The 12,933-nt window shown below is 38.7% G+C and overlaps 1 protein-coding gene across 1 annotated transcript in view; it reads left to right on the forward strand.

The window, feature by feature from the left end:
* Nucleotides 1–3,701: 3,701 nt before the first annotated feature.
* The window catches only part of LOC127453601 (transcription factor HIVEP3-like), a 120,916-nt gene continuing 111,684 nt past the window's right edge, over nt 3,702–12,933 (forward strand). The window contains exon 1 of the mRNA XM_051720081.1: nt 3,702–3,722. The gene's annotated coding sequence lies outside the window, so the exon portion shown is untranslated. The remainder of the gene's footprint in view (nt 3,723–12,933) is intronic.

The following is a 12,933-nucleotide window of genomic DNA, read 5'->3' on the forward strand; positions in this document are numbered from 1 at the left end:
CTCAGAAGACTTTGATAAAACCGCTGGAGTCCTGTGGATTACTTTTATGCTGACTTATCTCCTTTTTGGAGCTTCAAAGGCCTGATCACCATTCACTTGCATTTTATGACCCCACAGAGCTGAGATATTCTTCTAAAAATCTTTGTGTTTAGCAGAAGAAAGAAATTCATACATATCTTAGATGGAATGAGGTTAAGTAAATGATGAGAGAATTTTCATTTTTGGGTGAACTATCCCTTTAAGATCCATGTGGGCATTTGCAGACTCATGAGTCAATGCCAACAGTACAGCAGTGCTTTATTTACCTTATGTTGGCAGGATACATGATATTTCGTGGGGGTAAATGAGCGCGTTGAAGTTTAAATATTGAATAAAGTACTCTGAAACATTTATGACAGTTACCAATTGATATTTAATGCCATTTCTAGTCAAAGTGGCCCACGATCTCAACACAAGGTTTAGCACAAGTGTTTGTGTGTACTTTTCTGTGTTAGTAAATTCTGTGTCTCAAACCAGTCTCATGAAATTTCGTACATGTAAGAAAGGCCCTAAATATAATAACTTTCTGACCTAAATGTATTAAAGGTCTTAAATGTAATAACTTTTGTTCATAAATGTAAGAAAAGCCCTAAATGTAATATAACATATGGTCCTAAATAAAGGCCCTTAATGTAATAACATATGGTCCTACATGTAATAAAGGCCCTTAATGCAAATATTTTGGTATTCAATATAATTAAGGGGTCTAAATGTAATACATTTTGGTCCAAAATGTAAAAATGCCTTTTTTTTATTTTTTATTATTTTAAGTAAAAAACTAAATATAAAAAATAAAAGAAAAAACATTTTTAGGATGTAGGGTGACCACACTTTGTAGAGGGCACAAATGTTATAACTTTTTGTCCTAAATTTCATGAAAGGGAACTTTTGATTCTAAATGTAATAAACACCCTGAATTAAATAACTTTCGGTCCTAAATACAAGTCAATGGCAAGCATCTCGAAGCGACGCTGGGGATTTGTAAAAAAATAATTTAAGCATTCGCTGTACATGATGCAAAATAGTCTATAATCTAAATAAATTAACACATTTTATAAAATCATATTTACGATTTGACCAGAGCACTGATGTGTAAAAAACAGGTTTGGCATTAGATACTTTAGATTTTAAAAAATGTAGTGTCCACCCCATAAAGGTTCCAAAATGGGGTTTTCGCAGCTATGCCATAAAAGATTTTTTTTTTTAATAAACTTTTTATAGTCTAAAAAACCCTTTTCCACTACAAAGAACCTTTTGTGCAATGGGAAGATTCCATGGATATTAAAGGTTCTTCATGGAACCATACATGCTGATAAAGAACCTCTGTTTTTAAGAGCGTGCATCCTACCTACAGCACTATATTGAGCACAGAGTGCCGCACTCGGAGCAAGGAACTCATCGAATTGCAAGCACCTCAGAGCAATGCTGGGGGTTCATTTAAGAAAGAATTTTCAGGGCTCATATTTTCCACCCCATTCATGTCGCAGTGGCCTCGAGTGAGTCCTCACCCATTGACAAGCAAACCTAGAGAAACCAGTGCTTGATATAGCCCACAGATGTTCCATCACACATTTGAAGCTTAAGGATGTCACAAAGAGCCAGGAATTCCAAATTCTGTGGTTACCATGGCGTGTATTTGGGGTGGCACAGATGACAGTGTGTTGGCGTGTAAGCAGGGTCGGTATAATCAAAGGCACCGTTTTGAATTTTTATTAATTTTATGAATCATTAAATCTCCTTTGCAGATGTACATGGACATCACCAGTCCTAAGACAGTGTCAACCAAAAACAACTCAAGTATAATATGAGTTCTCAACAAACACCACATGACAAATAACTGAAAGTGATGACAAATACATTACAATCATAAATAGGAAAAACGTAAAATAATACGTACACAGTAATATGCATAATTTATCCATGCACTGGTGCATTGCTGGGAACTAGAGCGCATCCTTACTATCTACAGATTCCACACCTTTTACAGATATGAAGAAAATAAGTCACAAAAAAGATTACTTTGGTTTTTTTTTAGTCTTTAAGGCTTACTGTGTTTAATACACTTTTGGATGGCAGAGACTGTCAAAGCATAAGGCTTGCGTTCCCTTGTGAGTCCCGATTCTTTGTCTTGGTCATCTGGTCACCCTACACTAGCATCATGGCATTAAGTTTCTCATGGGCAAGCAATGCACTCTCAGTAGAAAATTAAAAAATCTGGTTTAAGGTTTGAGGTTGTAGGGACCACTGAAGCATTCTCTAAGGAGCTGACAAGAAAATTCTACACACTCTTATGGTGAAATTGTAAGGATTCATATGACTTTTCTAAATTTGGCTAATTCATATGATATCGTATGACTGCAGTCATATGAATTCATACGACTTTCACTACAGCCAATGACGTCGCTGGACATCATTTCCATCTAATGCACGACAATTACTTGCTTCTGTCACACACAACAGCTTCCTATCATGTTTACACACTCTACTGATCGGTTAGGTTTAGATAAGGGGTTTGGATAAGGGCATATTATTAATAAGAATGTCCTTAACGCCTCGTGCGCGAAACTCGCGCTTACTTCCGCATAAGACATCCAGGCATTTGCATGTGATGAAATCGTACAAATCATATGAAGTAGCAAACTCTTCAAATATTTAGGACTATTACATTTGTGCCCTCTATAACGTTTGGTCACCCTATAGGTATTTTAGACAGTAGGCGTTTACTGTCAAATCTTAAAGGAGAATCAGCACCAACACTAAGTGCTTCTGACATAGGGTTAGAGTGAGGTTGGAAAATGATAATGTTTTACAAACACTATTTTTGTGTAAAAATCTTTACTACTATTATAAGTGAACCTCAAGGAACACACATGTATTCAAATAATAAAAAAGGAATGTCATGACCCTTTAAGAGTTTTGGAGAAAAAAACAACCTTAAGCATGAGCAATAGTAATATATACTGTACTGCCATAAGCAAGTAGCAAGCACCAATAATGAACTAAAAATGGATAAAGGTAAAGTAGTGCCCATATGTGGCTATCTTTCAATGATGCTAGCAGTCAACAAGGAGAGCAATGATGACACTGGTTCTGATTAATAAAGGCTGAAAGCTAATGTGTGTTTGTAGAGATAATGTTTGCCAATCAGCATTGAGATGTTGACTGAATTCACTGGAGGAAGTTACTCTTGATCCACATAGCTGCTGCTGTGTCACAAAGCTTTGTCTCAGTTTAGCTACAGAATGTGCAGTTGTTAATTTTGGCTGCTGTAGTGGAGTATAACATTTCACATTGTCTTTGTCCTCGTTTTTTAATCAGGCCTGTCGCTGATGCCAGAAACCGTTGGTTTCTTCTTGTTAGAGTTTGACATCTTGGGACTTTGCCTAGTATGGAACAAAGGTTCTAGGAACTATGAACTTTGTGCCAACTCAAAACCGCAAGAAAAGAGGGCCAGAGGCTGAGGGTAATAAATGTGTAAAGGGAGGGTGTGCTAGCCTCTCATTTCTTTGCAAATGGGCCTTTGCAGCTGTCCAATTCAGGAACTATGTGTTTCTTTGTTTACGCTAGACTAAAACAAACCTGAAATGGATAGTGATTGGTGACTGAAGCTAACATCCTGCCAAACATCTACTTTTGTGTTCAACAGCAGAAAGAAAGTCATACATGTCTGGAGCAACATGAGGGTAAGTATGACAGAATTTTCATTCATTGGGTGAACTGTCACTTTAAGTAAAAAACATTGTACTTTTATTACTTTTACTACAAGATCATGAATATTCATCATTTGTATCATCAATAATGGCACAACAATCTTCTAAAAGGAACTTCTACAGCCAAATGTAAAACTATGTACAGAAAATAATGAATTTCAACAAGCCCAGTGACCCTACTACACCAAATCAATATCTGTCATTCGTGATTTTTTCATTTAGGAGTAAGTCAGTAAAATGCAATGCACACTCCGAAATTCTGCAGCAATGTGTTCTCACTGTGTCTTTTCATCTGAAGGATCCATTTGTTCTCTTGCTGTATAAGAAACAAACTTTGGAAGAAGCTAACTCTTCTCATTAATTCACATAAACTACTTACTCCTGTCTGGAGTAAACTCTCCCTTGCCTTTTCCCTGTCTGGCATGCTTGCCCAACAATGAACAAGGGAGAGAGACACATCAACAAAATGACAACATCACTCTTCCAGCACCAACACACACACACACACACACACACACACTGACTCAGCAGAGCTGCAGGATGTTCTGTTTCAGCTGCCTTTGCCCCTCTCTGCTCCTTCGTTCCCAAAGCCAGACTGGTATAAGTGTATCCCTAGGGAACCTTTTAACCCAATGTGAAATTACAATACTGATCCTTGGCCCACTGACAGTGGGAGTATGATGTGCAGTCATGCATTTCCACAGTGACAGTTTTACTGAACAATTTTGGTATCAGTCTTTGTCCAGGACCCTCACTACATCACCAAAATTAAGCTGAAACTGTGCTGTATCTTGCAGGTTTCAGGGACCAAAAATAATTGTTTTATGCTATTTCAACTATCAAATAGCCTGAATAACCAAATTGACTGTAAACTCGAAGGTAAAATAGTGTAACACCTTTTATATTGAAAATCATGGTGAGTGAAATAAATTTCAAAGGTCATTCATTGGACATTTGACATTTCCTCTTTTGGAAAGTCATGGGATTTTAATAGTGGATTTTTCTTTTCCTGTTGCGCAAATGGGAACGCAAAAATAATATTCTCTGTGGTCTCCCATTCACTGCTATAGAAGTTTAATCCACTATAATATACCCTTGAAAATGTTGAAAGGGTCCATTGCACACAAAACAGGCAATAGTTGGCTGAAATCACCAGTTCCAGTCTGATAGCTTCAATGCAATTTTCAGGAGTAATTTTATCAGTTTTAAGTAGGAAAGTTATGCTTACTACACTGAAAAATCAAGTTCAGCCAGAGTTATCTCAACAAGATCAGAATCAGAATCAGAATGAGCTTTATTGCCAAGTATGCTTACACATACAAGGAATTTGTCTTGGTGACAGTAGCTTCCAGTACACAACAATATAAAAACAGCAACAAGACTTTTAAAAAATAATTAAAATTGAATAAAAAATAGATAAATATTGAAAAGAAAAAAGTATATGTAGAATACACAATAGACTAACTATATATATATATATATATATATATATATATATATATATATATATATATATATATATACATACATACACATACATATACATACATATACACACATACATACATACACATACACATACGTAGTGCAAATCTAAATACAAATCGGTTATGTACAGTGCAAGGGAATATAATGGCAGATGAGGTAGGATGTGTTGGATATAATAAAAAGACTAAGCTGTGCATTGCACATTAATTATTGCTCAAAGGGGCAGTTTTAACTGTTCATGAGATGGATAGCCTGGGGGAAAAATAATTGTTCCTGTGCCTGACGGTACTGTTGCTCAGAGCTCTGAATTGTCAGCCAGAAGGCAACAGTTCAAAAAGGTAGTGGGCAGGGTGAGTGGGGTCCAGAGTGATTTTTCCAGACTTTTTCCTCACTCTGGAAGTGTATAGTTCTTGAAGGGGGGGCAGGGGGCAACCAATAATCCTCTCAGCAGTCCGAACTGTCCTTTGTAGTCTTCTGATGTCTGATTTCGTAGCTGAACCAAACCAGACAATTATTAATGTGCAGAGGACCCAATGACCACTGAGTAGAACTGTTTCAGCAGCGCCTGTGGCAGTTTGAACTTCCTCAAATGGCGAAGGAAGTACAACCTCTGCTGGGCCTTTTTCGCAATGGAGTCAGTGTGGGTCTCCCACTTCAGGTCCTGTGAGATGGTAGTGCCCAGGAACCTGAATGACTCCACTGCTGCCACAGTGCTGTTTAGAATGGTGAGGGGGGACAGTGTTGGGGGGTTCCTCCTAAAGTCCACAATCATTTCCACCGTCTTGAGCGTGTTCAGCTCAAGGTTGTTTTGACTGCACCAGACAGCCAGCTGTTTAACCTCCCTTCTGTATGCAGACTCATCGTCATCTCGCATGAGGCCGATGACAGTGGTGTCATCTGCAAACTTCAGGAGCTTGACAGAGGGGTCCTTGATGATGCAGTTGTTGGTGTAGAGGGAGAAGAGTAGTGGGGAGAGCACACATCCCTGAGGGGCACCAGTGCTGATTGTACAGGTGCTGGAAGTGAATTTCCCCTGTCTCACAAGCTGCTGCCTGTCTGTCAGAAAGCTGGTAATCCACTGACAGATAGACGTGGGAACAGAGAGTTTGTGTAATTTAGTCTGGAGAATAGCTGGGATGATGGTGTTGAAAGCCGAACTGAAGTCCACAAAAAGGATCCTTGCATATGTCCCTGGTCTGTCCAGATGTTGCAGGATATGATGCAATCCCATGTTGACTGCATCATCCACAGACCTGTTTGCTCGATAAGCAAATTGAAGGGGATCTAGAAAGGGTCCAGTGATGTCCTTCAGGTGGGCCAACACCAGTCTCTCAAATGACTTCATGACCACAGACGTCAGGGCTACAGGTCTGTAGTCATTAAGTCCTGTGATTTTTGGTTTCTTTGGGATGGGGATGATAGTGGAATGTTTGAAGCAGCATGGGAGTTCACATTGCCCCAGTGATCTATTGAAGATCTGTGTGAAGATGGGGGCCAGCTGGTTAGACATGCAGGTGAAACGTCATCTGGCCCTGTGCTTTCCTTATCCTTTTTCGAAAGACGCGGCTCACATCATCTTCACAGATCTTAAGTGCAGGTTGAGTAGCAGGAGGGGGGTTGCAGGAGGTGTTGGTGTTTGTGTGAAGTGAAGGTCAGAGTGGGTGTGGGGTATGCGATTGGGCCTTTCAAATCTGCAGTAGAACACATTCAAGTCATCAGCCAGTTGTTGGTCCACCACAGGGTTGGGAGTAGGAGTCCTGTAATTCGTAAGTTGTTTCATGCCACTCCACACTGATGCAGGGTCGCTAGCTGAAAAATTGTTTTTCAGCTTCTCAGAGTATCTTCTTTTAGCCACTCTGATTCCCTTATTCTGTGTGTTCCTGGCCTGATTGTACAAGACTTTATCCCCAACTCTTTAAGCATCCTCTTTGGCCAGATGAAGCTGCCCGAGTTCCACTGTAAACCATGGTTTGTCATTGTTAAATGTTAAATAAGTCCTAGTAGGAATGCACATATCCTCACAGAAACTGATATATGATGTAACAGTATCTGTGAGCTCATCCAGGTCTGCAGCTCAAACACACTCCAGTCAGTGCAGTCAAAGTAGGCTTGTAGTTCCAGCTCTGCTTCGTTGGTCCATCCTTTACAGTCCTTACTACAGGTTTAGCAGATTTTAATTTCTGTCTGTAGGTTGGAAGAAGATGAACCAGACAGTGATCAGATAGTCCCAAAGCTGCTCTAGGAACAGAGTGATATGCATCCTTTATTGTTGTGTAGCAGTGATCCAGTATATTTCTGTCTCTGGTTGGGCATGTAATGTGCTGTTTGTATTTGGGCAGTTCACGTGTGAGATTTTCTTTGTTAAAATCCCCAAGAATAATAATAACTGAGTCTGGGTATTGTTGTTCTGTGTCTGTGATTTGATCAGCCAGCTGTTGCAGCGCGTCATTCAAACACGCGTTTGGCGTGATATAGACACTCAAAGATCAATCCAGGGTTGATTCTACATTTTAAGTTATAATAACTAAAAGGAAAAAAATATATATATATTTTTTTACAGTGGCTTCTTCAATGAACACTTTTGAAGAAGAGCTAGTCATGGATTTGCCAAAATTTGTAAGGTTCATGGCATCACATTTGTAAAAGATATTTGTTTGAGTCACCTTAAAGGAATAGTTCAACCAAAAATAAAAATTCCCTCATCATTTACTCACCCTCATTCCATCCAAGATGTGTAAGATTTTCTTTCTTCTGCTGAACATAAACAAAGATTTTTTTAAAGAATATTTCATCACGGTTGGTCCTCACAATGCAAGTGAATGGGTTCCAAAATTTTGAAACTCCTAAAGCAAATTAACGCAGCATAAAAATAATCCATATGACTCCAGTGGTTAAATCCATATCTTCAGAAGTGATATTTTAGGTGTAGGTGAGAAACAGATAAATATTTAAGTCCCTTTTTACTATCAATCTACACTTTCACTTCCACATTCTTCTTCTTTTGTTTTTGGTGATTCACATTCTTTGTGCATATTGGCACCTACTGGACAGGGAGGACAATTTATAGTAAAAAAAGGACTTAATTATTGATCTGTTTCTCACTCACACCTATCATATCGCTTTTGATATGGATTTAACCACAGGAGTCTTATGGATTACTTTGATGCTGCCTTTATGTGCTTTTTGGAGCTTCAAAACGTTGGTACCCATTCACTTGCATTTTGAGGACCTACAGAGGTGACATATTCTTCTACAAATATCTGTGTTCAGTAGAACACATATAGGATGCCATGAGAGTGAGTAAATGATAAGATAATTTTGTTAATTTTTGGGTGAACTATCCCTTTAAGAGCAACTGAACAAGATAACCTAATGCACACCTATTTATTCCATCTTGATTTCGGAGTTACACTTTTAAATTTACACACACTTAAATGCTGAGTACACCAAAACAAACTGTGACAAACATGTTAGTCTGATGACCCTTCCTGTCTGAGGCCACATCCACACTAATCTGTTTTCATTTGAAAACTCTTAACGTCAGCTTCCTATCTTCATTGTTTTTCAAATGATGAAGGACAACACCATTCTAATGAGGATGTAAACATAGCGAAAGGTAGCGAAATTAATGCATTTTCAAACAAAAACATATAAGTGTGGACAAAAACTGGGCAATTATTGGCCAGAATAAGCTTTAATATGGACTTTACTAGAAGTGGACCACAGACAGTCACGAGTCTGGCTATACAAAGCTGCTATGTTCCATGCCTCAGGAAGCCAACATGAAAAATGGAGTTACACCACAAGCAGTAAAACACTTTCAAAAACAATAATTATTGTACTTTATATGAGTCTCCCAATTATGTGTGATCATTTTAGAGCATAAAATGATTGAGCCCACAAAACCAGCAGTAACTGGATTTTTTTTAACAAACAAAAAAAGAAAGAAAGAAAAATCACTCATTTTTAGAGGAACTGTGCTTGATTTGCAGGCATTGCTCTTATAGTAAAATTACTGAAAGCGGCTGTCAGAGGTGTAATTGCATTGTAAGTGTAAGACCCAAGCACATTGGATTACACTGCAGTATGGAGCAGAGCTTATTGAGTTTTGGTCCTGCTGGCACATGTGCTCTGGAAACATTTACCCAACATTACCACCCCATTAGACTCCTCAAGACCTGGAGCCTGGCAGCAGAGTGCTACAGGATTCTGAGGCCTGCCTGGGTTTATCTGCTCTGGTGTCCCAGTGAAGTCCAGGGGCAGGAAACCACCTACAGCTTTTGCTGCACTATGCAAACCTCTTACATTAATAATCCACATTAGCATGTGACAAGAGGAAAGTTATTGTGCAGGAATATAAAGGTCATAGATGAAAATGCAAGATAATGTTTTTTGTTCCTCTTCATTTAGTCAAATGTGATAATGTTGTCCATCTATGCATGGAATATGTTGAGGTCCATGTAATGGGGGAAGGCTCAGATGCACCTGGTATTGCAAGTCTGGATAACGCATAATAGAAGATTGATTATATCCACTGACCTCAAAGTGAGATATATTACATTCTATTGATTTTACGCTAGGCTATATATTGCATGGGTATTAAATTAAAAGTATCATACAGTATGTAAAAGTGTCACTATATACAGTAGGTGAAATCCCTTACAAAAAGTACTTTGGCAGTACCATAGTATTCTGATACATACTGTATTGTGTATATATATCTACTTTAGGTAATCCAAAGTAGGCTACTTAAAATAATACCATAGTTTTACAGAGGTACACAAGCAAAGTGATTATCATGGTATCGTAAAAAAAAAACATGGTAATACCATGGTACTTGTTTGTAAGTGATGGCTGATAGAATCCTATTTCAAGTATTTAATTTTACTCTTTCATTAGGTTAACTCTAAGTCCAAAAGACCATGGTAATACAGTGTTACATTTTTGTACGTGATGGCTTGATTATTGAAGTTATTGCTGATAGCATCCTCTTCCAAATGTTTCATTTCACTCCTGCATTATCTTTAAAACTCTTTGTGTTTCTGCAGGAAGCAGCATTGTTTTTCTCTCTCTCTGTCTCTATGTCTCTCTCTCACTCTCACTCCCTTTCTTTGCCAGGCTGCTGTTTGCCGTGCACAGGCACAGCCAGGCTCTGTGGGGAGGCTGATCTAGTTATGTAACAGCCGGTGCAACCGTTGTCTGCTGGAAGATGAGCATGCAGGCATTCCTCTTACATAAGCCTGTTAGGATCATATTGTCACACTGTGGAGCATTCACAATGCAGTGTCCTTGCTACTGTGCTTTCACTCTTTTACTCTCTCTCTCCTTCTTTTTCTATGCTGAGACACAGTGCACTCTCCCCACTTCAGGGAATAAAACCCAACAATGAGCGGTCCACTGCATTTCAAAGAGCATCAATTCTTTAGCTTTAGATTGAAGTGAAATTTACAATCACAGTTTAGGCCTAAGAAGTCTTGTGTAGCCAGACCTTTGACTAAACAGCCAAAGTTCTGGACAATGGCTAAGCATACTGCCATACTACTCTGACTAGTTCTGCCATATAAAGAAAAAGTAAGAGCAGTATGATAGTATGCCCATATTGCAGCATATTCTGTCTGCCCATTTAGACAGGGAGAACTGTCTGAAAGACATGTAAAGCAACCAATCACATTTTGCATTCTTTCTATATGGCATTTAGGGGTGGGTTTATTTTATATAGATTATGCCACAATAATAGTAATATGATCACACAGGGACATGTTTCTTCCGAAAGTTCATGTACCCTGAAATTAACCCTACATTTTTGCATCAGTTCAAGTATGAATACATTTCCTCTAGAGCTACTGATAACCTCAGAGACACGAGTTCTTGTCCCATGGGAACCAGAAAGTAATCACATTTACACAAACAATGATGAGTTCAATTCAGAGGTTGCATTTTCGTTCTAAAATTTAATTTTTTACTCCACTGACAGTTAGGTTTAAGGTCAGGTTTAGGATAGGGGGTAAAGTTAATAAAATATGCATTCCTGTAAACTGTATTACATCAATTACAACTAAAAATACAACTAGTTCTTGACACAATTCTGTGGACATTTCACCTGAAAACTGGAGCTCACATGTGCCCATACCTTTATCAACACTTCAGAATCAAATTTCTGTAAGCACAGACCGATTTCAGCAGCAAAACTTTTGACCTACTGTTGCCGAATTCACAGTGTGATCAGTCTGATAATAGACTGAATGTATTCAAATAATGGCACGGTAATACTCTGCAAATGATTGTAAAGAAAATACAGAAATATAGTGGGGAAAAAATGAGACTCTGCAGTACAGGACAGAAAAAAGTGCAGACTATTTCTCAGACATAACTAAGCAAAGAAAGTAAAATATATTGTTTGACACATGGTATCTAGTTTACTTGCTAAATGCCTCAAAAGAGGAGTGTCCCAAGTTTACTTGCTACTAACTCTGATTTTTAAAAAAAAGACTTGTTGTTAGTAATGTGATAAACATTAGCAAATCCAGTGATTCTTTAATCCTCAAAGTGCTCATTATATCAACTTGGTACCTTGTTTCCATGCGGACTGATATAAAAAAGCCAACGCATCAAACCAGCCAATCAGATTAGTGCTAATTAGATCGAGAATCGTTTTCCAATTTTGTGTGCAATATGCATTAGACAGTTTTTGAATGGACTGTAGGTGGCCGATGGTGTGCCTTCTGAGGTGGAGACTAAAGCCAGAAACATACTGTACACAAATGGCCAATGCTTTGCAAATGTGCGGTCCAGTTTAATATGCTTATCGTGCATTCTTGCTTTACTGTGGCTGTAACAAATCTCAGTACTCAAGAATGCGATAGAGTTACCTTCACTAGTCTGTGCCATTAAACTGGATGTGTTATTATTCAGGTAAATTTCTATAAATATATTGACTTTACTAGCTCAGCAATATTCTCTTTAACTGTTGCTCCACCATGACAGTAGTTGGCCTGAAAGAGAAAACTCACTGTAAAAACAGACAGTTAACACTAATGTCTGCTATAGCGCCCCTTGTAGCAACGTTGAGAATGAAACGTACACTTCCATTGTGTTATGAATTGCGGCCTGACGCATTCTGGAACTCAACAACGCATGAAATCGAGCTTGCATAGCTAGAAATGTCTGCATTCATGTACTTAGGTAGAGGATGTTTTGGCCTTAAGGTATACTGTAAGAGAAATCTAACAATCAACCAATCAAAATGTTCTGTGTCACCTCTCTGCATGAACCCCCACCCACACAGCCATAATGTACCTCACAGCCGCAAGCTCAGTCAGGTGTCATATTTGAATCAGGCTAGGTCGGTGGCTGCCACAACGATGAAGCAGCCCTCTCATTCTCCATAGGGAGTCCGAGTGGCAGTGGCATCCAATGACAGGATTAGGCAGCTGTGAGCTATGACTCATCACTTGAATGCCAGGTGAACTTTTCTGGACACTAAATAGACTCCAGGAGTCTGTCTAAGCCTTCTAAATACACAGCGTTGACCCCATAGAGATGGTGAGAGACTCACCTTTTCCCTTCTCTAATTCTAGAGCCAGCACATTGACCTATTCGACAGCGAGACACCCAGTCCAACATTATTGTTACACCTCATTGTGACATCATAAAAAAATACTCTACTGATTTTGTCACGCAACGTTGTTCTAGCTGA

This window comes from Myxocyprinus asiaticus, chromosome 16 (genome assembly GCF_019703515.2).
Source record: "Myxocyprinus asiaticus isolate MX2 ecotype Aquarium Trade chromosome 16, UBuf_Myxa_2, whole genome shotgun sequence".
Classification (NCBI taxonomy): domain Eukaryota; kingdom Metazoa; phylum Chordata; class Actinopteri; order Cypriniformes; family Catostomidae; genus Myxocyprinus; species Myxocyprinus asiaticus.